Genomic DNA, 27,171 nt, shown 5'->3' on the forward strand with positions numbered 1-27,171 from the left:
TTATTTCAGAACAAATGCTCCATTTAAATAATATCTGAATAGCCTCTTATCTGGAACAAAACCAAGATTTTCATAAAGTTTCAAAGCAGACTTATTTGATATTTCTGTTTCCAAAGCAACCTCCTCACAGTCTCCTTCAACTATGGCATAAACAGCTTTCTTAAGCAAGTTAGTACCCATGCCATTACTCCTGGGTTTGGAATCCACAGCTAACATGGCTATATAACCTCTGCAGAACATCTTTTTGTGCATATCCAACTTGAAAATGATGACACCTGCACACTCCTCCCCTATGATGGCCAAGAAGCGCAGCTGTGGCCAGCTGTGGATAAAATCTCTATAAGTATAAATGGAGTAGGGTTCGGACAGATCTTTGGTGCTCAGTCTCATCACATCAGGCATCTTCAGCTCAGATTCCTATTGGAACTACCCTATCCTATCATCAGAACCTCCCCTGGCTCAACCTCCCTGCCTGAGGGGCTTCTTAAACTGCAGCCTGAGGTCAGGGACAAAGATAGCAGCCACACCTCCTCCTGCTCCTCCTTGCCCTTGGCCAGTCCAGTCCGTTGTGGGCCACCATGGGATCGCTCGATGCCATTTCTGCTGGGCTGGGGGGTGCAGTTCTTGCATCCCTGGAGCGGGAGCGAGGGGGTCTCTTGCCTGAGGGTACTGAGCTCCTTTTGTCACAGTCACTTTGGAGCTCCTGCCGGGGTGGCCGTGCACACCCTGGACCTTGCTGTTGAGGGTGGTGGCCGCCCTGAGGGGTTGCAGTTCGGGGCTGATCAATCCATGGAGCTGCGGCTGCTGTGGCAGTGGCTGAGGGCAGCGGAGGCACAGATGCCCCTTGGCAGCCCACTGGGTTCCTGCAACCACTTTCAGGCTCCTCTTTGGCTTCCTCATCCTCACTGCAGCAGGTGAGTGTAGTCGGGAAGGGGCAGCAAGGCTGGGCTGCAGCCAGGGCTGGAGGTGCTGGAGGTGGGACGAGGCCACTAGGCCCAGGCAGGACCTCTGCCCTCCCCGCACTGGTCCCCACTGCCGCCACCTCCCTCACCACCAAAGCTCTCACTCATTAACCCATTTTCAATTGAAAATGCTGTTAGTTGGGGCAGCGCCTTGGCTCACTTGGTTAATCCTCTGCCTGCAGTGCTGGCATCCCATGTGGGTGCAGGTTCTTGTCCTGGCTGCCCTTCTTCCAGTCTAGCTCTCTGCTATGGCCTGGGAAAGCAGTAGAAGATGGCCCAGGTTCTTGGGCCCCTACACTTGCATGGGAGACCAGGAAGAAGCTCCTGGCTCCTGGCTTCAGATTGGTGATGAGAGCTGATCTGATACACTGCCATCTATCAGGGAAGGTGTGTATGTGTGTTACACTGCCATGTATCAGTGAAGGAAGGGTGTGTGTGTGTTACACTGCCATCTATCAGTGAAGGAAGGGTGTGTGTGTATGTTACACTGTTATGTATCAGTGAAGGATGTGTGTGTGTGTTACACTGTCATCTATCAGTGAAGGAAGAGTGTGTGTGTGTGTGTTACACTGCCATCTATCAGTGTAGGAAGGGTGTGTGTATATGTTACACTGTTATGTATCAGTGAAGGAAGGTTTGTGTGTGTGTGTGTGTGTGTGTGTGTGTGGTTGGGTGAGTGAGAGAGAGATACCAGTGAAGGAACAGAGAGGCTAGGTGGTTCCTGACTCAGCCTATAACCTCCTGGACATGAATATGCATGGGAAACCAACCTCAGCGCCCAGCTGGAATCAGAAGGCAGAGGAAGATGTGCCACTACAAGACAATACTTATGTGTCAGACACCATTAGCAGTTCTGAGAGTTTGGAAGAAGAGGAAACAGAAGCCCAAATCAACAAAGCCATTCCAGGATCAGGATCTAACTCTGGGAGTGGATTTGCCATCAAGCAGTAAAGAACAGGCTGACAAAGACCAAGAACACTGGCAAGGCTGTGAATGCTGTGCCATGCCATGTCTCTGAGAAGTGAACAGCTCCACTCCTCTCTGGGATATAAGCCAAGAAGTCAGAAGTTATCAACTTCCTATTCTACTAGTAATTCCTAACCACTTTATCTAACTTCACTCCTCTTTATGTTTTACCTTATTCAGGCAAATCAAAACCACCTTCCAGCCCAATATAAAAACCTAGGAGTCATATTTAAGTATGACTACTCTGTAACATAAAATCACTCACTAATCTTATGATTGAGGTTTTTTTTAATATATTGTGAATACAGTGAGGATCTCAGTTTCTCCACTGTTCCTTCCTGGTTCAAGATACCATCAGCTCTCCCTGGAAAAACTTCTACTATCTCTTAACTGGTATTACCATTTACACTTACCCTCTGCTGTCTAGTCTCAACAATCTATGTGATCTTTTAAAAATCTGACATAAAAATCTCCATGCTTAAAACCTACCAATAGCCCTAATTATATTTCTTAATTTTTTTATTTAATTGAAAAAAATAAAGTTTAATTAAAATATAATCTGCATTTACACACTTTTATGTGCATCATGTATACATACACTTCTATTAAATTTTGTGGAGAATGAAATTCAAAGGTATATTTATTTTTAGAGTTACTATTTGAGAACAAATGATACATGGATTGGCAGAAAGTATGATCTTATTAACCTTGTGTTTCAAGTGTGAACCTTACATAATGATTAAAGAGATGTGTAAATTAATAAATTTTATTCCCCACATCACTACTCTTTACTTCCTTTGCTCCCAAAAAGCAAATGAAAAGTCCTTCATTAATCAAAAGCAAGAAGACAGGGCTTAATAACAATTTAGCTAGAAAAGAAATGCCGGTGGGTAAGTGTCACAGTGGAGCTGAGAGTTTGTATGAAAGCACTTTTGAGAGCATCTACAACAGCTTCAAAAGTGTGATTTTATTGTTTTACTAACATTATCTAAAACAATGTCTACCAGTGATGGGGAAAGGGAAAAGTTACCCTTGGTTTGACTTACAGAGACCTTTCTTTGAAGACTTCCAAGGAGAAGTCACAAATATTTTATCCTCATGCTCCCCTCAGACAACATGGTGATTGGCCCGGCAAGGAGCCAGCAAGTGCTGGAAGAGGGACTACAGAACAGCCTACGAGGACAGAAAAAGCAAGAGGAGAAAGTGGAGAAGCCGGAGAGGAACCTGTCCCAGCCACAACCATTTCCATAGAGATAAAAAATGTCAGCGCTGACAGGGGCGGGAAAAGGTGGCAACTGGTAGGCGGGATGTGGCCATTACCTCCAGCAGAGCTCCTCAGGGTGCACCCTCCTGCTTGGCCCAGCCGTGGGCATGGAGGTGAGTGGCCTGGCCCTCTAAAGGAGGATGGCCGGGTTCCGGCTCTGCACTGGATCCTCGGGGCGGTCAGGGTCCCTCCTCCTGCTTGGCCAGGCCGTGGGCAGAGAGGAGAGTGGCCTCTATGCACTGAGAGCGCTGCCACTGCCTCTTAGCAAAAGAAGGCGCCGGGTTCAGCCTTTGCAGCCGCTTCCCTGTCTGTGCTCCAGGCCCACTACACCCTCTTACACATTACCTCCGAATTTGGCGCCAATGCGGCCTTCAAATAGGGTCCATGTCTGCCATGGGCAGCATGCAGGAGTCTGGGCTCTTGCAGTGAGCGGGAGAAGGGATGGCCTGTGTTGGATGTGGAGTACACCTGGGGTCACGGGGAAGGAAGCTGGTTTTGTCCGCGAAAGGTCGATTCATGGCCCCAGTGCCAGGTGCAGTCAGGGCCTCCACACTGGGAGAAGCCTCCATGTTGCTCTTCCCAGACCCTGGGGCTGGGCGGCTGAGCATGCGATTGGCTGAAGCGCATGCGTTGGTTCATGTGGGAGTTTAGGGTGAACTACAAACGCTCAAACTAGACAGGGTCAACAAATGCAACAGTCAAATTTTCCTCTGGTAGCACTGTTTTCCATATTTTATATGTGAGGTGCGTAAGGTAACACAATATCTGTATGACAAATCCTTAAACTCTCCTTTGTGGTTGTGTACTCTGAAAAAATTACTTTTAATATTAAATATTTCTTCCAAGTGTAGTGTTAAAATTATATATTAATGGGGATTTTTTTGAGACATTACACTTGTGCTAGCTTTTATAATAATAATGCCTTTGTGAGGCTTAGTTTTCTGATTTTTTTATGTAATAGTAGCTACAGCAATGCAGCACTATTACTTTCATTTTACTGAGGTTCTGCAACTGGCCCAGATGTGAAACCTGTCACATGTTATAGGTGCAATAAATGAAAACATGGCTATGAGCTAACCTTGGACAATCATCCATTCAGAGAACCAGCTGTGTCAGTTTACCACATTTGTAACCGTATTCAGTGGACTTTACTTTAGAGGTTAGTTTAATATTGAAAATATTGTTAGGGATTCATAACCTTGATTGGCTTGCCCACTTTTGTTCCCCTGAAAAGGATGCACACATACAGATTATGTTCAGTATCAGCACCTAAAGGCCTCTGCCAGCTGAGGTCAGCAATGCTGTGGACCATTTGCTGTTGCTCTCCTGTTTTGACTGGAAGTTTTTTAATGAGAACTTTAAATGGGTCTGTGACACATGATGAGTTTTATGGTAAGAAATACAAATTGAATGGACATATGTGTACTCCTATTAATAAGCATGTGCATTTCTGTTAGCAGCCTTTAAAATGAAAGAGCTCTTGACTAGGAAGATGCCTAAGAACTGCCAGGCTCCTAGAGGATTCTGAAGCACTAAACTTTGAGTGAGGCCTGGCTTGGGCACTTCCAAGCATTACAGGTAATTCTGATGCACAATGATCCCATTCTGAACATACATGACAAAACATAAGACTTGGTTTAGACACTTTTTAATCTTTGAACTTGCCAGGAAATTAAAGGGCTAGGGATAGTGAACTCACTGGAAGTGATGATTTGTCCAGCGATCCTCAGCCTTTTCACCCCCTAACCACATTGGAGTCCTGTGGGATGTGCTTTGTCTCTCTGAGCCCTTAACAGTGCCTTGTGCAGAGTGAGTGTGAATGGACATGAATTCTTCTCCCAAGAACAGTAAATGATGAACTATATATCATTGTCCCTGTGTATACAGATGAACTCAGTTGAAAAATGTTTGGTGACTTCTTTGAATTGGTTTATAACCAGGGATTCCTCATACAATATTCTGTGGTGAGATCTCTTTGTTTTCTCTTCTGTCTCAGTAGTTCCCTGGGAAGATAGTTTTGACACTTACCAGGCTGATGTGTGGTCAGTCTGACTGATTTGTCTGTAAACTTGTGAGACAGAAGTGTATTGTAAGATTTTATTTTGTACCTAGCATAGAATAAACATTTACCTTCAGAAAGTTATTTTAAATGTGCATTTAAATAACAAGGTTGAGTCAATGATAATCAAATTTTGATTGAACAGTAGTTCTCAAATTACTGTTTTCAATCCTAGATTTTTACATGTAAAGGTTCTGTTTTGTGAGCATAAATTTTTTTCTTTTTATAATGTAAGTTAATTACTGATAACTTTTGTAATATTACAGATAGGAGAATTATTACCTTCATATGTATCTGTCTACAACTTTATATCAATTGTTCTGTAACAGTTTATGTTTGATTACTATATATAATAATCTCATCAGACTTATGCAATTTGTGAAATTGCATCTGGCTGTAAAATAACTTTAAACCTCAAATATAGGTGATGGTAATTCCATGGTATGCTTTCTTAACTTAGGTAGATTTCATCCTGCTTGAAGTTGTAAGGTCAAGACTATTGAATATATGCACATAATGTGGCTTGCATTAGAATATGTTATTTTCAAATAAAAATTCTTATGATGTTAAAAACTTAAAAATATTTTTGTGAGGCTGATGTTGTGGCATAGTGGGTAAAGCTGCTGCTGCCTGTGACACCAACATCCCATATGAGAATGATTCATGCCCCATCTACTACACTTCCCATCCAGCTTTCAGCTACTGTCCTGAGAAAAGCAGTAGAAAATGTCCCAAGTGTTTGGGTCCAAGACACCTATATGGGAGACCTGGATGAAGCTCCTGGGTCCTGGTTTCATCCTGGTCTAGTGCTGGCCATGGTGGCCATTTAGGGAGTTAACCAGGGAATGGAAAATCTCCCTGTTTGTCTCCCCCTCACTCTCTGTAACTATGACTTTCAAAATAAATCATACACAATCCTTGCCCTCAGAAACTTCTTAATATAATCCCAATTGTCTATTTTTATTTTGATTGCCTTTGCTTCTGGAGTGGTTCCTAAGAAGTCTTTGCTTATGCCAATGTCTTGTAGCATTTCCCCAGATATTGTCCTCCATTAATTTGATGGTATCCAACTTTTGCCCATTCAATATGATGCTGACTGTGGGCTTGTCATCTGATGGTGTTGAGGAATGTTCCTTCTATACCCAATTTGCTTAAGGTACAAAATTAATGGGGGGCTTTGACACCCCACTTTCATCAATGGATAGATCAACTAGACAAAAAAATCAACAAACAAAGCTTACTACACTATGGACCAAATGTATCTGATATCTATACAGAACATTACATCCTAGAGTTGAATAATATACATTCTTTTCATCAGCACATGTAACTTTCTCTAGATAGACCATATGCTAGGCCATAAAGCAAGTTTCATCAAATTAAAAAAAAAAATTGAAATCATACCATGTATGTTATCTAACCACAATGGAGCAAGACAGGAAATTAACAACTTAAGAATCTCTTAAAAATATTCAAATATATGGAGACTGAACAACATGTTCCTGAATGAAGAGTGGGTCATAATATAAATCAAAAGGAGGAATCAAGGGCCAGCGCCGCTGCTCACTAGGCTAATCCTCCACCTTGCGGCACTGGCACACCGGGTTCTAGTCCCGGTAGGGGTGCTGGATTCTGTGCCGGTTGCCCCTCTTCCAGGACAGCTCTCTGCTGTGGCCCGGGAGTGCAGTGGAGGATGGCCCAAGTGCTTGGGCCCTGCACCCCATGGGAGACCAGGATGAGTACCTGGCTCCTGCCATCAGATCAGCGTGGTGCGCTGGCCACAGCACGCCACGGCAGCCATTGGAGGGTGAACCAACGGCAAAGGAAGACCTTTCTCTCTGTCTCTCTCACTGTCCACTCTGCCTGTCAAAAAAAAAAGGAGGAATCAAAATATTCATAGAAAAATGAATATGCAATATAAAACTTAAAGAGATACATCAAAAGCAGTGTTACCAGGGAACTTAGGTACTTTATGAAGTGGGGTCCTGTGGATGGATACACTTGGAAGGTTGTTTCCATGTGACCTTTTCAGTCTTCATGAGAAGCTTGTTGTAAAAGTCTGATCTGTTCCAATTCTTTTTCCTCCTCACCCTGTGATCTTTCTTCCATATAGGCTTAGCTATTAGCATCAGACTCTTACCAGAGGGGTCTGTGTTATGTCATTTGGACATTGGGTATCCAAAATTGAGTTAAACCTTTTCTTTTCATAAGGTAGCTGCTTTATGTATTTCATTGTAATGAAAGTGCTGTGGGCCGGCACCGCAGCTCAATAGGCTAATCCTCCACTTGTGGCACCAGCACACTGGGTTTTAGTCCCGGTTGGGAACCAGATTCTGTCCCGGTTGCCCCTCTTCCAGGCCAGCTCTCTGCTCTGGCCAGGGAGTGTAGTGGAGGATGGCCCAAGTGCTTGGGCCCTGAAACCGCATGGGAGACCAGGAGAAGCACCTGGCTCCTGCTTTTGGATCAGCGCAGTGCACCAGCAGCACCGCAGTGGCCATTGGAGGGTGAACCAATGGCAAAGGAAGACCTCTCTGTCTCTCTCTCTCACTGTCCACTCTGCCTGTCAAAAAAATTTTTTTAAAAAAGAAAGTGCAGTGCATTTATACTTTTGAAAAATTGAGACATTCATTTATTTCTTTAGTATTTCCTTTTCATTTTTTTTAGATTTTTATTTTATTGGACAGAATCATAAACAGTGAGAGAGAGACAGAGAGAAAGGTCTTCCTTCCATTGGTTCACTCCCCAAATGGCTGTAATGGACAGAGCTGCACTGATCCAAAGCCAGGAACCAGATGCTTCCTCCTGGTTTCCCATGCAGGTACAGGGGCCCAAGCACCTGGGCCATCCTCCACTGCTTTCCCAGGCCACAGAAGAGAGATGAACTGGAAGAGGAGCAACTAGGACTAGAACTAGCACCCATATGGGATGCTAGTGCCACAGACAGAGGAATAGATAGTCTAGTGCACCACTCCAATGTTTTATTCTCAAAAAAAGTGTGATATAGCAAGTAGCTCTGAGATTCCAGCTTCCCAATTTTTCACCAAGACTGTCAGTGCAAATTTGCTATTTCATGGATGTATTAATTGATCCTTACAAATTAAACATAATATTTTCTTTCAAATAATTTCCTGCTTAATCCACAAAACGTATGTATACACATTTCTAACATTTTTCTTGCCTAATTTTCTTTTTTTAAACTTTTATTTAATGAATGTAAATTTCCAAAGTACAGCTTATGGATTACAATGGCTTCCCCCACCTTACCTTCCCTCCCACCCACAACCCTCCCCTTTCCCACTCCCTCTCCCCTTCCATTCACATCAAGATTCATTTTTGATTCTCTTTATATACAGAAGATCAGTTTAGTATATATTAAGAAAATATTTCAACAGTTTGCACCCACATAGAAACACAAAGTGAAAAATACTATTTGACTACTAGTTATAACATTAAATCACAATGTACAGCACATTATGGACAGAGATCCTACATGAGGAGTAAGTACACAGTGACTCCTGTTGTTGACTTAACAAATTGACACTCTTGTTTATGGCGTCAGTAATCTCCCTAGGCTCTAGTCATGAGTTGCCAAGGCTATGGAGGCCTTTTGAGTTCACCAACTGTGATCATATTTAGACAAGGTCATAGTCAAAGTGGCAGTTCTCTCCTCCCTTCAGAGAAAGGTACTGCCTTCTTTGATGACCCGTTCTTTCCACTGGGATCTCACTTGCAGAGATCTTTCATTTAGGTCATTTTTTTGCCAGAGTGTCTTGGCTTTCCATGCCTAAAATACTCTCATGGGCTCTTCAGCCAGATCCAAATGCCTTAAGGGCTGATTCTGAGGCCAGAGTGCTGTTTAGGACATCTACCATTCTATGAGTCTGCTGTGTATCCTGCTTCCCATGTTGGATTGTTCTCTCCCTTTTTTATTCTATCGGTTAGTATTTTCAGACACTAGTCTTTTTTATGTGATCCCTTTGACTCTTAGTCCTATCATTACAATCAATTGTGAACAGAAATTGATCACTGGGACTAGTGAGATGGCATTGGTACATGCCACCTTGATGGGATTGAATTGGAGTCCCCTAGTATGTTTCTAAGTCTACCATTTGGGGCAAGTCAGCTTGAGCATGTCTCAAATTGTACATCTCTTCCCTCTCTTATTCCCACTCTTATATTTAACATGGATCACTTTTCAGTTAAATTTCAACACTTAAGAATAACTGTGTATTAATTACAGAATTCAACCAATATTATTAAGTAGAACAAACAAAAAATTCTTAATGTGAATATACAGGATGACAATCATTCAAAGTTATCTTTGTCACTGATTTTGTAGATGAGATATCAAACACATATATCCTTTGGTGGCTTAAAGTGTTTCTGAAGTGAAGGTCCACACAATGTAACAGGAAAGGAATTTGAAAAGGTGTGAGTAAAGAGAAACTAAGGGGTATCCTTATTCATTATCAAGTCAAAAATAAAATCTACTTTTTAAAGTTGTTCAAAACATTTCTATGTCATACAGAGTTAGAAATTAGGCCTTGACCATATCATTTGCATATTTCATGTCAATGGTACCACTTCTCTGGGCCTTAGTTTCATCATGTAAAAATAAATTATACCTAAAGTTTCTATCTTTATAATTTAATTGTTTATTACTTGCTTGTTGTCCTCTGCTAAGCAAGATGTTGCCACTCTACCTTGGATAAAAAAAAGTTATCTTTAAAACTAATATTTGTTACTATGCACAATATTGTGAAAGGTTATTAAATAATATTTAAGGATGAATAGAGCCAAGTAAAGAGTACTCTGAGAAGTAGAAAACTAAATTGGAAATAGAAAAGTGGAAAGAAGATGTTGAAATCATCTCCTGGTAGAGAAATTTTTGAAAATGTATTAATTATGTGGCAAATATTTTTGTTCACAATAGTGAGTCTGCATATTTGATACATGTGGAACAACTCAACACAGAAAACCTTCAAATTCTGCCCTCAAGTATTCCATATAATTTACCACCTTGGTGTATCTTAAGGAAACAGTGAAAGATAATTCTACCAGGTCCATTGAATGTTATGGAATAAATCAAAAGCATCCATCCTGTGTGTTCATGGAGAATTCATGGATAATTTACCCCATATGACTTTGATCAGGTAACCATACCAAAATTTACCCTTATATAAAATGAAGTAATAGTAGTCCCTGATACTCTGAAAATTCCAGGAGACAATACACAATAAAAGAGAGCCAATACTAGTGTTCTATATTTTGTATATAATTTACAATATGTGCATTGCAAGCATTGATGAATCCACTAACCAAATTACAAATTTAAATGTTACTATACTTTGGAAACCTTTTCCTACCTCTCTGTTACAATTCTTCCCCAGTGGAAGTCACTCTCTTTGATTTTATGATAATCATTCTTTAAGTGGGTTGTTCTCTCCTGCACAGGGAGGCAGCCTGTCAGGTTTCCTCCACCCAACTATAAACATTCTTTAAGTGATATTGTTTAATATTTTTTGATTTTGCATTTTGTTTATGAAAAAATCACATGGTGCCAAATCCAACTTCCTTCCATAATATACTTTTTAGGATTCATCAGAGTAGACATATGTCTTGTTGATCCACTTTCACTGTGCAGTCTTTACTACGTGAATATGTGCTGATTAGTTTGTTCACTCTAACAATGGTGACATTTTGGGCTGTTTCCATGGTTTTTTGATATCATAAAAACACTGTTATGCATATCCTTATCCATGACTTCTCTGTACCTAACCCAGATTATTGCTAGATTTCTAACTAGAAGTGGAATTGCTCTGATTCATGTAAAGCATCTGTTCACTAACTGATCTCCACCTCTTTGATTTTGACCTCACTCATCCCATTGACTTTAATATCAACTCTGGATATCCCAGAGAACCATCACTAGACTGATCAGTCCTTATTACCATTTCTCATCCCAAACACACACACACACACACACACACACACACACACACACACATTGAAATAAAAGGCACAATGATATTAGAGAACATATTTTAAAGCTGATTGTGTGAGGGTGAGAAAATCTCACTGCAATGCCTAGTGCTTCAAAGTAACACACCTCTGTGAAAAATGGTGTCTTCTAACTCTACTTTTGTAGGACCCTAGTGTCCTCTTTACCTGACACATTTCATTTTAAGTAACTGAAGCAAAAATGTTCTCTACACTTTAGGAATTCTTTTTGTCATCTATATCTAGATTGTGGGCCTAAAGTAAAAGACAATAATTTTTCAAATGGCAAAATTTTGGATAAGCTCTTTTCTTTGAGCCTAACAGCATCCATATGCATAGTTCTTGATGATACACACCCTTTTTAGCTCATAAAACCCAACAAACTCTCAGTACCTAAGCCAGCATCAACATTTCCTTTACTAATTTATTGTAAATATTACATGGGTTGTGCCTGAATTCCTGGTTTTTTTGAAAAATTATATTGATAAATGCTCTTGGACTTTTAAATAATTACAGAAATGCACTGGGAAAATTACAGCAATTTTACTCTATACAAAGGTAAACAAATCATGTCAAACACTGCTTTCAGCTTTAATTTCTGCACAAAAATATAAAATAGAAGTGTTTCTATGGCTACATTGGATATTCTATTATAAAGGTATTTATTTTTGGAAGGATAGGATGTTAGAAATGGAGAAACAGAAAGATACAGAGGGAGAGGTAGAGAGAGAAAGAGAGGGAAGAACAGAGAGAGGAGAGAGGAGAGAGGGGAGAGGGGAGAGAGAGAGAGAGAGAGAGAGAGAGAGAGAGAGAGAGAGAAGCTTTTCAGTTTCATTCTCCAAATGCCCTGAAGAGCTGCAGCTGGAGCTGGGCCAGGCCAAAGCCAAGAAGAAGCAACTTCATCCAGGTCTCCTATGTAGATGGCAGCAACCCATGTACTTGGGCCAGTATCTGCTTCTCACAATAAATTATCAGGAACCTGGATTGATGTGTGCATTCTAAGTGTCAGCTTAACCTACTGTGCTATAACACTTACCTTAAGATAACAACTATTTTGCAGATAACAATACATAATAAGGAACAAAATGAGCCAGGTAATACTAGCTGGAATTGTGCATCCACAATTAACAGCCAAGTGTTATTATGCCCTCTCACAGTTATTTATTTAAATTATATTATCTTTCCTTATTTTCTCTAGTTTTCAGACTACTATCTCTTAAGCTAAAGGAAATTTGTTTTAGGAAACATCTTGAAAACTACTTTCTCTAGACATGTGTTTATTGCAAAAAAGAAAATTACAAAAGTGAATTCATGAGCAAATAAACATAACTGCTATTTTTATTTAGATTAATTTTAATTAAGTGTCTTTTAATTCAACTGATAGAAGGAACAGCAAACATCATTTTAGAAACTTTAAAATAGTATTATAGTCTACAAGCTATCTATATTACTTGATAAATCTTTCTCATAGTTATATTCCTGAAGTAATACTAGGATTGTGTTGAAGCTAAAGGGGTACACACACTGGGAAGTCTTTTCCTTAATATCAGAGAGACTTCATGCCTCATTTGTGGGAGACTAAAGTACCATAAGGAACAACCTGGGTAGGAGATGAGGGGCTTGACTGATGACAATTTTGCTTACTAAACAAAATAAAAAGGATATATTGTTTCTCTTCAGTTAAGAATAAACCTACATATATGGAAAATTGATCCAATGGGCTTATCGAAATCATTGGTATTTTTCCTATGTAATAAAGCTCCCTAAATTACTTGATCTGTGGCTAATATGGTAATCTGAGAGTGTAAAAGTGACATGATCTTGATAATGTGACTTACATTCCCTATATTCTTAGCTCATGGCTACACATTAGCTGCTGTATGACCAACACACTGTGTTTCAGGAAGGAATAAGGAAAATGATTTTGCAGCATAAGCTTCCTCCATTATAATGAACATTCCAAGGAAATTATCTCAATGACTTCCATTTTCACCTTAGTTTTTCAAGAGAATACATCACAACAGAGATTTTTGTTCAAATACTTTGAACTACAGTAATAGTTAAACAGGATGTGCTAACAGATACCTTGCAAGTCATGTTGACACACAGAAACAAATATAACAAAATTATCATAATTAAATCCGTGTGCTGTATTTAAAAATAAAAAATACAAAAATGAGTTAAAAATAAAAATCAAATATTAACATACTTGAAGGTATTACAATGGAAATTAACATAAAGTCATAGGGCTAATATCTGATTATAAATGGAAAATAAATGTGTTTGAAAACATACAAACTGAAACAAAGCAAAAAATCAAAATAGATAATGAAAATAAAAATCATTATACTATAGTGTGCATAGTTTTAAGCAAAAATAATTTTCCCATATACAGAGGTGGTGAATTTGGGAGGTTGACAAAGGAATGTGGTGTGATGGGGTTAAGATGCATTAACTTTAATATTCTAATGATTGAAACATTTTTATTTATTTTTAAGCTCTTAATATAGTGAAAAATATCTTCCTTGCTGTTCAATCATGTAAGTATTAACCCTTAAAGGCAGTGCATGATATCACTTCAGTCTCCACTTTCAGAGATATTCCACCCATTTAACCTATACTTTATTGCCTTTTTTCAGAACCAACAATAGAAGAATAAAGTTACTGGTCTGAATTTTGTTATGGTGTCCAACTGATAAATCTTGAATATAATACTGTAAAAGTGCTTTTGTAACTTTGTAAAATCACATGCTGTTACATTTTATATACCATTCTTATTGTTTGAAACATACATTTCCTCTTTTGCTGATTTTATCTTTCTATTTTTACTTACTACAAGGTAGAGGTCCCTGCCTGGCCCCTTCCCAGATTGGCAGGAAGAAAAATGGCATCGGCCGGCGCCGTGGCTCAATAGGCTAATCCTCCACCTTACGGCGCCGGCACACCGGGTTCTAGTCCCGGTCGGGGCGCCAGATTCTGTCCCGGTTGCCCCTCTTCCAGGCCAGCTCTCTGCTATGGCCAGGGAGTGCAGTGGAGGATGGCCCAGGTGCTTGGGCCCTGCACCCCATGGGAGACCAGGAAAAGCACCTGGATCCTGGCTCCTGCCATCGGATCAGCGCGGTGCGCCGGCTGCAGCGGCGGCCATTGGAGGGTGAACCAACGGCAAAGGAAGACCTTTCTCTCTCTGTCTCTCTCTCACTGTCCACTCTGCCTGTCAAAAAAAAAAAAAAAAAAAAAAAAAAAGAAAAATGGCATCATGGCAGTAGGGAGTGTAGTAACTGTGGGTATGGAAGGAAACACAGGTCTAACATTAGCTGTGAGGAAACAGCATGGAACACATTCCATGACAAGTGTGCATGTTTCTGTGTCTACCCCATGTGGTCCACGGTGTCCTTCCCTGCTGGCCACGTGTTCCAGATCTTGTTGTGGGATGGAAGAGGGAGATGCAGGGATTCTGAGACAGAGGGGCAGCAAGAGGCAGGGGCTGATGGAGGCCTTCAGACAGCTGAGGTGGGCCATACACTCAAATGTGAGGAAACTAGGAGAGTTCCCTTAGGGCTTTGCCCCAATGTTCCCTGAATATTCAACAAGACTGCTCCTCACCACTGAGCCTCTGAGTCTGAGGAGAGAGAGGGTTGCTGGCTGGGTCTCTCAGAGAGTCTGGCATTTGACAGTGTTTCATGTCAAAAATAAATAATTTACTAAAAAGCAGCTTGCCACACCCATGGTGAGCAAAGCCTCATGGTGGAAAGGGGATGTCCAGCCAGCTGGGATGGTTAATACCTGTTCTCTCTCCTCCCAGCCCACCAGGTGCAGCTGTCAGACCCAACAGGCCTGTGATAACAGCTGTCAGATGAGCTTCAGGTAGCAGAGAGCAGGGTGGAATGTTGATGATGAGGGAATCTCCTGATGTGATTTTATGTAAAGGATGACAGTGGCATGTGCTGAGTTCCAGAACATGGGCAGCAACAGCAATATGGTATAAATAGTTCCAAGTCCCCAAAGCAGAGACATGGCTGGATGTCTGGGTTCCTCCAGTTAAACATGGACAGCTGCTGTGCAGCAGGCAGGTCAGGGCCTTCATCTGGTTTACAGCGCTGTCAGTCTGTTGAAGGCAGAGGCACTTAGCTCCATAGTGCATTGTGTCAGGATGGACAGGAGTGGGCTCTGTAGATGGCAGGGCTGCTCATAGTAAATTGGATAGTGATTGCCTAGTGGGTACTGGATCCACCACCACCACTGTTTGAGGAGACTAGGACAATCACTGTGCTCCTTATTCAGCCTGTTTAAGAGGCAGTGTCACTGACAATCCCTGCATTGGCAAAAAGAATCAGGTCCTTGTGGCCTATGAATGGAGCTGCCACCAGTGGCACCAGTCAGGTAGTGGGTAGAGCACATGCCAGCCATGGCCATCTCATTACTGAGGTTTCAGGAGCTGTCCAAGTTCCATATGGTCTCACATGTGATTCATAATGGGAACCAGGTAGTGTTAAGGCCTCTATGCCTGTGTATCAAAAAACTGGGTTTTTCAAATCCAGGAAGTTCAGTGATTTAGAGCCCATCTTGTCCTGACCATAATATTGATGTCTGTAGTTGGGGTCCTGTTGGCAATAAACAGATATGTTGCTGAAAGCAAATCTCCAGCCTTGGCAAATTGTGATCACTGTTTCAGGTACCAGAAATGGTAGCAGTGTGTTAAGGGACCTGTCACAGCCATGCAGAGCCACATGGTCGTAATGGAGCCAATAAAAGCAACATCAAACAAGAAGGTCAGATCTCTGAATGAAGCATGTGGAGTTGTATGAGTTCTCCCTGTGAGAATCTCTCTTTGGCTTCTTTTTTTTTTAAGATTACTTTACTTATTTGAAAGGCAGAGTTGAGGGAGAGAGAGGGAGAGAAAGAGAGAGAGAGAGAGAGAGAGAGAGAGAGAGAGAGAGAATCTTCAACCCATTGCTTCACTCCCCAAATGAACTCAATGCCTGTAGCTGGGCCTATCTGAAGCCGGGAGCCAGGAGCTTTTTCCATGTCTCTCATGTAGGTGCAGGAGTCCAAGCATCTAGACCAATGTCTTCTGTTTTCCTAGGCCATTTGCAGGGAGCTGGATCAGAAGTGGAGCAACCAGGACTCCAGCCAGCACCCATATGGGATGCAGGCACTGCAGGTGGTGGCTTTACCCACTATGCAAAGGCACTGGCCCATCTCTTTGGATTTTGAGAGATGCCTCTGCCAGCATCTAACTTCCTGCCACTGCCCCTGAAACACACACCAGCCACTGACTGACATCCCAGTGCACATGCCACCACCCCAACTGCCATCTTAAATCCCAGCATAGGCCTCGTGGCCACATGAGTAATGCAGCAGCTTGGATGTTCTGTATTTATTGAATGGTGCCCTAATAAAATTAGGACATTGCATGTAATCACTTTGATATGGATCTCAGAAACTGCAGTACACTTGGGTTAGACAGATACAAACTACATTTCTTGGGGAGACAGTTGTGTCAGAGAGGGCCTTCATGGTGGACCTCAATAATTTATATTCTCCTCCACAATATCTAAGAGTTTCTGATTCCTGTATCATTTCTAATCTGTCATGCTGTGGTATTTGGAATCCCAGTTTACTTTTTTCTCCTTTTTCATCCTTCTATTGTTTCCATCATCCAAATATTCTATAGTAAGAAGGTACTGCTTTTATTTTCATGAAACATATATCAATATGTTTATAATGTGAATATAAATTCTGTTTGTTTTATTAATATAATGGGAGCAGATCTTACACATTCCATAGGTACAGTTCCATGAAGACAACCACACTTCCCCTTACTCCTCTGCTCCCCCAACCCTCTCTCATCCTCCCCCAAACTCCTCCCACCCTGCTCCCTTCTTCAATTCTTGCAGACATAATTTTAATCCAGTGTATATTCAAAGACATAATTTGCCACTAATTAATTATAACATTCAACAAGTAAATTATTAATTATAATATCCAACAAGAAATATAAACACTAGCTAAAATGACAATCTCAGTTTTCTTTCATGTGTGTTTATTTTCTTGTGGGTAAAATTAGACCTGCTCCCATTAAGATATATTTATATTTATTTACTTTGATTTGTTGTCTATATTCTTCCTTGACTTTTCTATCTGATCATTCAGTACTAACTTTCTTTTTAAATGTCCGTGTCTTCAAATTATTGTCTAAATCTAGAAAGAACTGTCACCTCTCATTGTGTTTTATTTTTAGAAATTCTTCATGCTTATTTTCCCCATGAACTTTAAAATCACCTTATAGAAAATACACACCACATATGACAATCACCCTCTTCTCATTAGTGATTGAGCATGCAAAAAGCAGAAAAGATTAATTCACTAAATGTCCCTCAGTGTCCTAATCATCTCCATTTTTCTTTAAAATCATCAGAAGCAATTCCAGCATTACTAGCCAACTCCTTCAGACCAGCTCTGTACCCTTTGCTTTCAATGATTTCCCACCTGGCAGAAACTGTGGAAGATTTTCACCTTGCAGCCTTACACAGTCACACAAACCAGTTCCTTACTGTCAGCATCCTTCTATGCACCACACACACACATACACACACACACACACAGTGGTTCTGTTCCTCTGTTCCTCTCTCCCTTCAAACTTTTCCATTTCCCTTTTTTTTATTTTGCCTGGCATTAATATTTACCTTTGCTCCCATAGATTTTCTGCTGCTGCTTTGTTTTATTCTAAGCATTTATATCTTTCTTTCCATCATAGTTTCTCATTATTGTTTCTACTTATGAAGAGTAGTGTTTGAAAAATATTTATATTCAACCAGCAAAATTATCTTTTTGTGCTATTTGTTTATATACAGTTCTTTTAGAATTTCAAGTTTATCAGCATACTATCTAAAATTAATGTAGTTTTGTCTCATTTTCACTGTTACATAACTTTCTACTTGTCATATTACCTACTACCTTCATCACAATATAACCATGTGCTCTCTTGATATTAAATGGATACTTTCCAGGGGCCACTTCCTACAGTGCCAGCATCCCACATGGGTGCCAGTTAGTGAGTCAGCTGTTCTATCTCTGATCCACCTCCCTGCTAGTGGCCTGGGAAAATCAGCAGGATATGGCCTAAGTGACTTGGTCCCTGCTACCCACATGAGAATGGAAAGAAGCTCCTGACTCCTGGTTTTGGCCTTGCACAGCACTGGCTGCTGTGGCAACCTGGGTAGTGACCAGCACATGGAAGATACTTCTCTCTGTGTCTTCCTCTCTCTCCTTCTCTCTCTATAACTGACTTTTAAATAAATAAATCTTTTTTAAAAGGGCAGTTTCCATAGAGATTTTATTCACATATTCATTTTTCATTTGAGAAGCGGAATCTTGCATTCACTGGCTCACTGCCAATGATGGGCCAGGACAGAGCCAAGAGTCAGGGAATTGATCTGGGTCTCTGAGTTGTCAGGGACACAAGTGCCAGAGTCATCTGCTGCTTCCCATGTTGTGCACTAGCAGAAAGCTGGAGTGAGATGCAGAATCGTGACTCAAAGCCACGCACTCTGATGTGGGATGCAGAGTTCCCAAAGCAGTTCCCCACTGCACTCTGAAAGGAATAGTTTCCAATTTTTCATATAACATAAAGTAACAATTTTCATCATGTTTTGCATCATTTTTCTATATTTCCCAAATCATCATTGTCCCGGAAAATTTCATTGATCTATAAGGGGTTTCAAAATATGTCTCAAGAGTGGTTATTTTGAAGTAGCTGTTTAAGCCTCCACATCAGAGACCAAAATCCCATATCAGAGGGCCTGGTGTAAGTCCCAGTGATTGTGGCCTTCTGACCCAGCTTCCCTCTAATGTCCCTAGGAAGCAGAAGGTATAGCATGTATGTTTAGGTTCCTACCACCTCCCTGGGAAACTGGGATGGAGTTCTTGGCTCCTGGCTTTGTTCTGGCTTAATCCTAACTGTTGTGGGAATTTGGAGTGAGAAATTCATTCTCTCTCTCTCAAATAATTAAAACATTTGGAAATACAATGGATGTAAAATACTTACAGAAATTTGACATAGAAACAAAAGCCGTAGGATTTTGACATAGAAAAAATACAAAATAATACATTTATCTGATTTTGTCCTTATACCATATTCTCTCCTTCAGGTGAGTAACTATGTCAATTAAAAAAAAAGGCCTTAAAAGTTGTTGTAAAATGTAAGTGCATTGGAGGAAGAGGATGGGTAGAAAGTAGAGACCTGCAGGAACATGGGGCCTTGTATAGCAGGGCCTTGTATAGACAGAGAGCAGTGCATACCTGGTCACATGAAATACCTGTCCAAGATCTTTTCACCTGTGCCTTAGGGAGGCCTCAAGACCCCCACCTCTTGAGATTTTTACTATTCAGTGGGTTGAGGAGGCTGGCCCTGGCCCTCCTGTATATAAAGTGCACCATTGTGACAGAGCTGGTTCTATAATGTCACTGTTGTCCAACACCCCTCCACATTCCACTGCAATTAGAGGCCACTGATTTTTAGATAACTCACTATTGACTTGGAGTTGAGACCTTCTTTCTTCATTTCCTTCTGAGTTGGGGACATTCACTTTGAGGTGGGTGGCCTTGATTTCTCCTTGCTGCTGCAGAAAGTGATGTTGGCTGTGCCCTTAGTGGTGCCCAATAGATGCTGAGTATGTATATAGTTGTTTCTCTCCCTGTAGGGTGGGATCAAATTTCCCCTTGATATGGGTCTGTGGAGGGATATAATGACTATGGTGCAATTATTCAGGTTTCCAAAGCCTGCTGTGTTTCCTTGGTGTAGTGTGAAGGAATCATTACAATATAAGATGGAGGTGTCTTCTAACTTGATGCAAGCTTCCAAAACATCTTTATGTTGGTTTAAAAGGTGGATGTGCAGGTGTCTGACTGTGTTATGTTCCTGTTTGTCTTGAAATCTTAAGGAAGTTCTTGGTAATTTTAAAACCTGCTGCAAGGTGTTTTGTGGGAAGTCAGAAGATGAACTACAATTATTTAGGTGACTGGGAGAGCATTGGAACTTCCTATCTCAGACAAGCTGTGGTTACCCTGAAAATGATCTAGGAAAGTTTGAGGGACGACCATATACCCATGGGAGAAACTGAGCACTAATGTAGCAGTGTCAGGATTTTGTGTCCCAAGTCAGTGTTGTAAAGGGGAAAAGACAGGAATCAGAAGGTCTCCTGGGAAACTTATATACATCAACAGTGGTTAAATACCAGTAATTATGTTGGATGATATTGACAAGTAGTGGTTCAAAGATAGTTAAAAAAGAAGAAAAGCAATAGCTTAACAGCTATTAAGCCATATACACATAATTCATGTGTACATAGCCAAAAATGTTAAGTTTCCCACTAGCCCAACTCAACCTCACACTTGTCACATGAGGCAATGAGCTGGTAGACCAAAGGGGCATCAGGATAAACAGGTAATTCCTTCCCTAATCATCACTATTCAAAACAAGAAGGCATTTGTTCTGCCTAGCTACTTCTTTAGAGGAACATTTCATTTTATGAGCTTGTGCTCTGCATGCTGCCCTTGTGAGATAGTAAGTATGTTGCACTCAGAAAAGATCCAATAAAGAGGGAGGATTGTTCTAAGTGTCTTGCAGACTGAACCATTTGTTAAAGTGAGACCCCTATTAACAGAAAAAAAAAAAGCCTCATATACCACAATAAGATTCTATGGCAGGATCTGGAAATGCAATGTGAAGGTTGTCCTAATCCGACTTGACTTCCATTAATGGAATTATTAAGTAAAATTTTGTTAAAAATGATAAATTCAGAAAATTTTAAGTAGTGCAGGACACCAGATTGGTGTAAAATGGGACTGAACAAAGGCAGCTGAGACATGTGGTCTCACTGACACAGTTGATAGTGAAACCTACAGGGAACCCACATATTTGAACTGATGAGAAGGAAAGAAGGACAACAAGCTAAATGATCTTTTATTTAATTGAGAACTTGAACTCAAAACCACATATTCATAATTATTAAATCCATTTATCCAATAAACTGGAAAATCTAGAAGAAATGGATGTATTTCAAGACACATACAGTCTACCATATTGTAGTCATGAAGACAAAAACCTAAACAGACCAATAATCAAGATAGCAATGGAATCAGTAATAAAGATCCTCACAGCAAAGAAAAGCCCAGGACTGGATGGCTTCACTGCTGAACTCCACAAGTAATTTTTTTTAATTTATTTATTTATTTTTTTGACAGGCAGAGTTAGACAGTGAGAGAGAGAGACAGAGAGAAAGGTCTTCCTTTTTCCATTGGTTCACCCCCCAAGTGGCCCCTATGGCTGGCACATTGTGGCTGGCGCACTGTGCTGATCCAAAGCCAGGAGCCAGGTGCTTCCTCCTGGTCTCTCACATGGATTCAGGGCCCAAGGACATGGGCCATCCTCCACTGCACTCCGGGCCAAAGCAGAGAGCTGGACTGGAAGAGGAGCAACTGGGACAGGACCAGTGCTTCAAGCAGGACTAGAGCCCGGGGTGCTGGTGCCACAGGTAGAGGATTAGCCTAGTGAGCTGTGGCACTGGCCCACCAGTCCTTTAAAAAAGGAAAAATTCTAATTATTCTCCAATTATTTAAAATAATTGAAAGGGGTGAATTCCTCCCAAACTCCTTCTATGAGGCCAGCATCACTTTAATTCAATAACCTGAAAAAAATATAGAAAGAGAACTACAGACCAATGTCCCTTATGAACATAGACACAAAAACTCTCAACAAAATACTAGCTAATTGAATCCTACAACACATCAGAAAGATGATTCACCAGGACCATATAGGAGTTATCCCTGGTATGTAAGGATGGTGCAACATAGGCAAATCAGTAAATGTGACACATCATATCAACAAATTGAAGCATAAAAGCCATATTATTATCTCAAAAGATGCAGAGAAAGCATTTGATACATACAACATCCTTTCATGATATAAATATTAAGCAAATTGGGTATGTAAGGAGCATTACTCAGCACAATCAAGGCAATAGATAACAAACACACAACCAGTATCATATTCAATGGATGAAAGTTGGAAGCATTTGCACTGAAATCTGCAACTAGATAAAGATGCCTGCCCACTTTCACCATTGCTATTCAATATAGTCATGGAAGTTTTTGGCAGAACCATTAGGCAAGAAAAATAAACCCACAGCTTCAATATATTAAAGGAAGAGAAACCCAGTGCTCCAGAATGCCTGGGGGAAGGGGAGAGGGATATCATGAGGTTGAAGGAGCTGGCCGGTGCCCCAGGAGAAGCCCTGGGAAACAGCTCTAATTAAGAAGGCACACTGAGGTGTAATCTCATCCAGAGCTTAAACATGGCCCTGACTGATCTTAAGTGTGTGGGGACCTGCAAGGAAGGGCCAGATGGACTACCTAGCCCAGATCAATCTTCAGGGGCTGGACTTGTGAGGAAAATGAGTGGAGGAGGAGAGCAGGTTCCCAGTTTGCAGGCTATGGCCAAAGTCCCCAGTAACACTGAATCAGTGGCAGGAATGTGGAGGGGGCCCCTCTTGAAATATTGGTGGCTACAGTCTCTTATGATCTCTGACACTGGGGGGCTCAGTCTTTTCCTTGGAAGCCTTCTTCCTCCTTCTCTTCCTCCTGAGGCATCTCAAGCTGGAGCCTGGAGCCTGAGGCATACCGGGGGGCCTGTGTTGGAGCAGGTGTTGTTCTCTACCTCTGTGGGGACAGGCCACTCCCCTGTATGGTGGCTGTGGCCTTTTCCACTTTGAGGTCTTCTACCTCTTTGGAACTTTAGGGAGTCCTCCAGCAGGTCCCCTGCTCTCCTCTTCAGTGTCCCTTTCTCTTTTTCTAGGCATGGTGGGTGTGTGTTTGCATAACTGCTTGTGTGTGAAATGCAATCCCTCCCTACTCTGTAGGAGCCTCTTCCTCCACCCAGGCCAGCTCCCACTCCTCCTCCCCTGGAAATGATTGATATGAATAGTCTGCCTAATTTTGTTCTCTGGAACAAAAACCACTTTTTAATTTTTGAGACCATTTTTACTATGGGCAAAGCATAATCCTGTAATTTACTGTGGTAATCTCACACAGAGATGAGATAAGGAGAAAATTCTAAGGTTTCTGTCTAGTTATCACTTTTACTGATTAGTCAAGACATCAGGACAATGCTTTTAGATTCTCAGGCTTGCTCAGTTACACTCAGCATTTTTACCTCATTTTAACATCTCTTGTTCCTTACCTTTTCTTTATTATAAGGGATAGAAACTATAGAATACAAAAAATATGGAATACACACAATGATAATAGAAAAGTTTCAAGTCAAGATTCATTAATTTCTTCACCATTGTTCTTCTGAGACTATTTTTCTCCAGTCAGAATGTTTGCTTCAATATTTGCTTGAGTAAAAATGTGCCAGCTATGACACATTTCAATTTTTATTTGAAATTGCATATATATAAATACACTTTCACATATGATGTCTATAGGTGTTAATGAATACTGATTATACACATATACTGACGGCAGTACAAAATTCAGATTCCTCAACTAATACAGTGAAGCCAGACACAGATAAGTCAGCTATTCTCTCACTTTAGATCCTTTGGAGATTATATATTTTGTTGTCTTTAGTTTCAAAAAGTGAAACTACGGCTAAGTATGGTTTACCTTGAAAATGGTTTGCAGCTTTTAATGGATCTATGAGTTGATGATTGTTGACTTTTGAAAGTTTTGGAAAATTTTCAATGATTTTCTGCTTCAACATTGTTTCTGTTTCTTGTTTCTCCTTTTTAATCCTTTCCACTTGGGCCTACAATTTAAAAATGTCAGCAGTTTCTCTGTGACTTATTTAATTCATACATCATTGTCATTTTTCATCTTTTATTTTCTCCCCATTTTAAGACTGAATATTTTATTCTCTCTTGGATTTGGCTTTCTATAAACAGATTATGCGTCCATGTGTTCAGCAAAAAATATCGACAGAAAATACATTTTTAAATTTACATGTAGAGCTTCCTCCTCTGCCTCCTCCTCCTGTGGCTGCAGCCTCCGCTGGGCTGAGGAGACGGGCATCCACAATGGCGGCAGCAGTGGCCACAGCACAACCAGCCCCCACCCCCAGTCCTGTCCTGCTGGGGAGCGCCGGGCATGGCCATCCCGCCCCAAGGCCAGAGCTGGGCAAGTGGATGTCACTGGAAGATGGCGCCCTCGGGCCCACGCAGCATCAGGCGGTGGTACCGGCGTGTGTTGTGGTGGGTGCTGTCCTGGATCCCAGCGGTGTTCATCAGCCTCCTCCAGGGCTGGTCCTACTATGCCTCCACCATCCAGCTTTGCCTAGTTTCCATGGAAAACACTGGTGAACAAGTTGTGTGCTTGTTGGCTTATCATCTACTTTTTGCGATGTTTGTCAGGTCTTACTGCAAAACTATATATTACCAATGGATCCTTCCAAAGAATTCCATCTCTCTTATGCAGAGAAAGAATTGTTGGAGAGAGAGCCAAGAGGACAACCCCATCAGGAAGTTCTTAGGTGAGCAGCCAAGGATCTTCCCATTTATACCAGGACCATGACTGGAGCCATCTGCTACTGTGACAGATGCCAACTTATAAAACCAGATCACTGCCATCACTGTTCCATCTGCGATCAATGTATTTTGAAGATGGATCATCATTGCCCATGGGTGAACAATTGTGTGGGAATTTCAGATTATAAATTCTTCCTCCTTTTCCTGGCTTATTATCTGCTGTACTGCCTTTTTATCACTGCTACAGACTTACAGTATGTTGTCAAATTTTGGACAAGGGGTCTACCAGATACTCAAGCCAAGTTCCATATGCTGTTTCTATTCTTTGCTGCAGCTAGTTTTCTGTCAGCTTATCTTCTCTATTTGGCTATCATTGTTGGCTAGTCAGCAAAAATAAATCTACATTAGAGGCATTCAGGAGTCCAGTATCTCGACGTGGAACCAATAAGAATGGATTCAGCTTAGGTCTTAGTAAAAATAATGAGACAAGTTTTTGGTGATGAGAAGAAGTACTGGTTGTTACCCATTTTTTCACATCTGTCTGATGGCTGTTCCTTCCCAACTTGCCTTGTTAACCAGGATCCTGAACAACCATCTACTCCTGCAGGACTGAATTCAACAGCTAAAAATCCTGAAAACCATCACTTCCTGCAAATCCATAGAGAGAATTCCAGAGCCACCTTCTCACTGACTCGCAGTCTTGGACAGAAAGCAACATAAGCCCTGGAAGAGGCAAAGCTCCTATGAGCAATCCTGTATTAACCATGGAGAATGAGACTTAATCCTCAAGCAAAGTAAATTCATGCTTTATTAAAGTATCAATGCTGTACGTGGATGAAAGGCTCCCATGTGAAGGCACCGTTTGGATATCCAGAATATGAGTTAATTGTCTGCAAGTTGTTACTTAAAACATAACACACTTTGGATCCAATATACAGAAACAGAGATTCTTATTAAATATTAAAATGTTTTATTGTATATGAATCAAAGAAGAAATATCTTCTATTGAAAACTCAGCCTAAATTTATGAGCCAGTTTTCACCTAAATAATGTGGGTAACACAGTTTATTACTTAAAAACTTCATTGATTATCTGATTTTTATTTCAAAAATTGAGACTGTTAAGATATTGTTTCAGATTTAAAGGATTTCATGTCACATTATAAGGTACTTGATTTGTAAAATCTATTAGTTACTGTTAAGAAGGTAGGGGAAATAAACCAGACTTCTTTTACTTTTCCTTCTGATAGGAAATGAACCTCAGACGTAGTGACCTGTCATAACTATGACTTCATTACAAAGTCCAAATGGCCTGTACTTGAAGATCACCATCCATTTTTATCAGACTTTAATTACTTCTAGACTTTGCTCCCCATTAGAAAATAAGTATGAACATTGAAGCTGGAGCTTTCTGAGCAAGCAAATGGCTAGAACACATTTCTGAGAATGAATCCAATGTTCTTAGAAAATAATTCTAAATCAGAAACACCTTTCATCTTTCCTGATTTTTGTAATTGGAGGAAAATCTGCAATATTATTAAGATTGAATTCTGATACACTTTTGTGGGCTTAGGTTTTTACAAACATCTTTTTTGGTCATTTCTCCTATTGAACTTAGTAAAAGTATTGAACTTCTGTTAAGAATTCCTTTTGGTTCAATGGATTTGCCCTTCTGTAACATCTCTATTATTTGTCCTGTTAATCCTCCAGTGGTATCTATATTATTTTTTATTATGTCTTCTCATCAAAACTATGACAGTAAAACTATATGTTTCCTGAAGTACCTATCAAGATTAAATTATGCAAATCACTAAACAAAAAACATATTGTTTTGGAAATTTAGTTCAGTATGAACTAAGTGGCATGCTGTTTGAAAATTTAGTTTAAGATAAAAAGATGTTTTTGTTGATGTCAAAATGTTTGGCTTCACTAAATGTACTAAGAAGCTCTTGTGCTTTGTATGCATTATTTACAAAAAAAGTATTATTTTTTATTTGAATGAACTATACGTTTTGTAAATGTTAACAATTAGGATAAGCTCTATACTTTTTTTAGTATTGACATTGAGAATTTAAAGATTACCTTTTAAAACCACGTAGTTGGGGCCAGCGCCATGGCTCACTTGGTTTATCCTCAACCTGCTGTGCTGGTATCCCATATGGGCACTGGTTCTAGTCCCAGTTGCTCTTCTTCCAGTCCAGCTCTTTCAGTCACAGCACCAGCTTTAGCGGCCATTTGGGGAGTGAACCAACAGAAGGAAGACCTTTCTCTCTTTCTCTTTCTCTCACTGTCTATAACTTTTCCTGTCAAATAAATTTAAAAAAGAAAACAGGAGACAGTGGTGTATCATTAAATTATATTATTTAATTGCTAGATCTCCAGTTAGGACTCTAAATAT

General features: G+C 40.6%; 2 pseudogenes; one reads left to right on the top strand and one right to left on the bottom strand.

The window, feature by feature from the left end:
- On the bottom strand, nucleotides 1–24,014 carry LOC149119369 (N-alpha-acetyltransferase 30 pseudogene; annotated as a pseudogene).
- A 434-nt stretch (nucleotides 24,015–24,448) lies between these two features.
- On the top strand, nucleotides 24,449–25,556 carry LOC149119370 (palmitoyltransferase ZDHHC2 pseudogene; annotated as a pseudogene).
- The last annotated feature ends 1,615 nt before the right edge of the window (nucleotides 25,557–27,171 follow it).

Source organism: Oryctolagus cuniculus, chromosome Y (genome assembly GCF_051225735.1).
Source record: "Oryctolagus cuniculus isolate XC-2025 breed Fujian yellow rabbit chromosome Y, ASM5122573v1, whole genome shotgun sequence".
In the NCBI taxonomy this organism is placed as follows: domain Eukaryota; kingdom Metazoa; phylum Chordata; class Mammalia; order Lagomorpha; family Leporidae; genus Oryctolagus; species Oryctolagus cuniculus.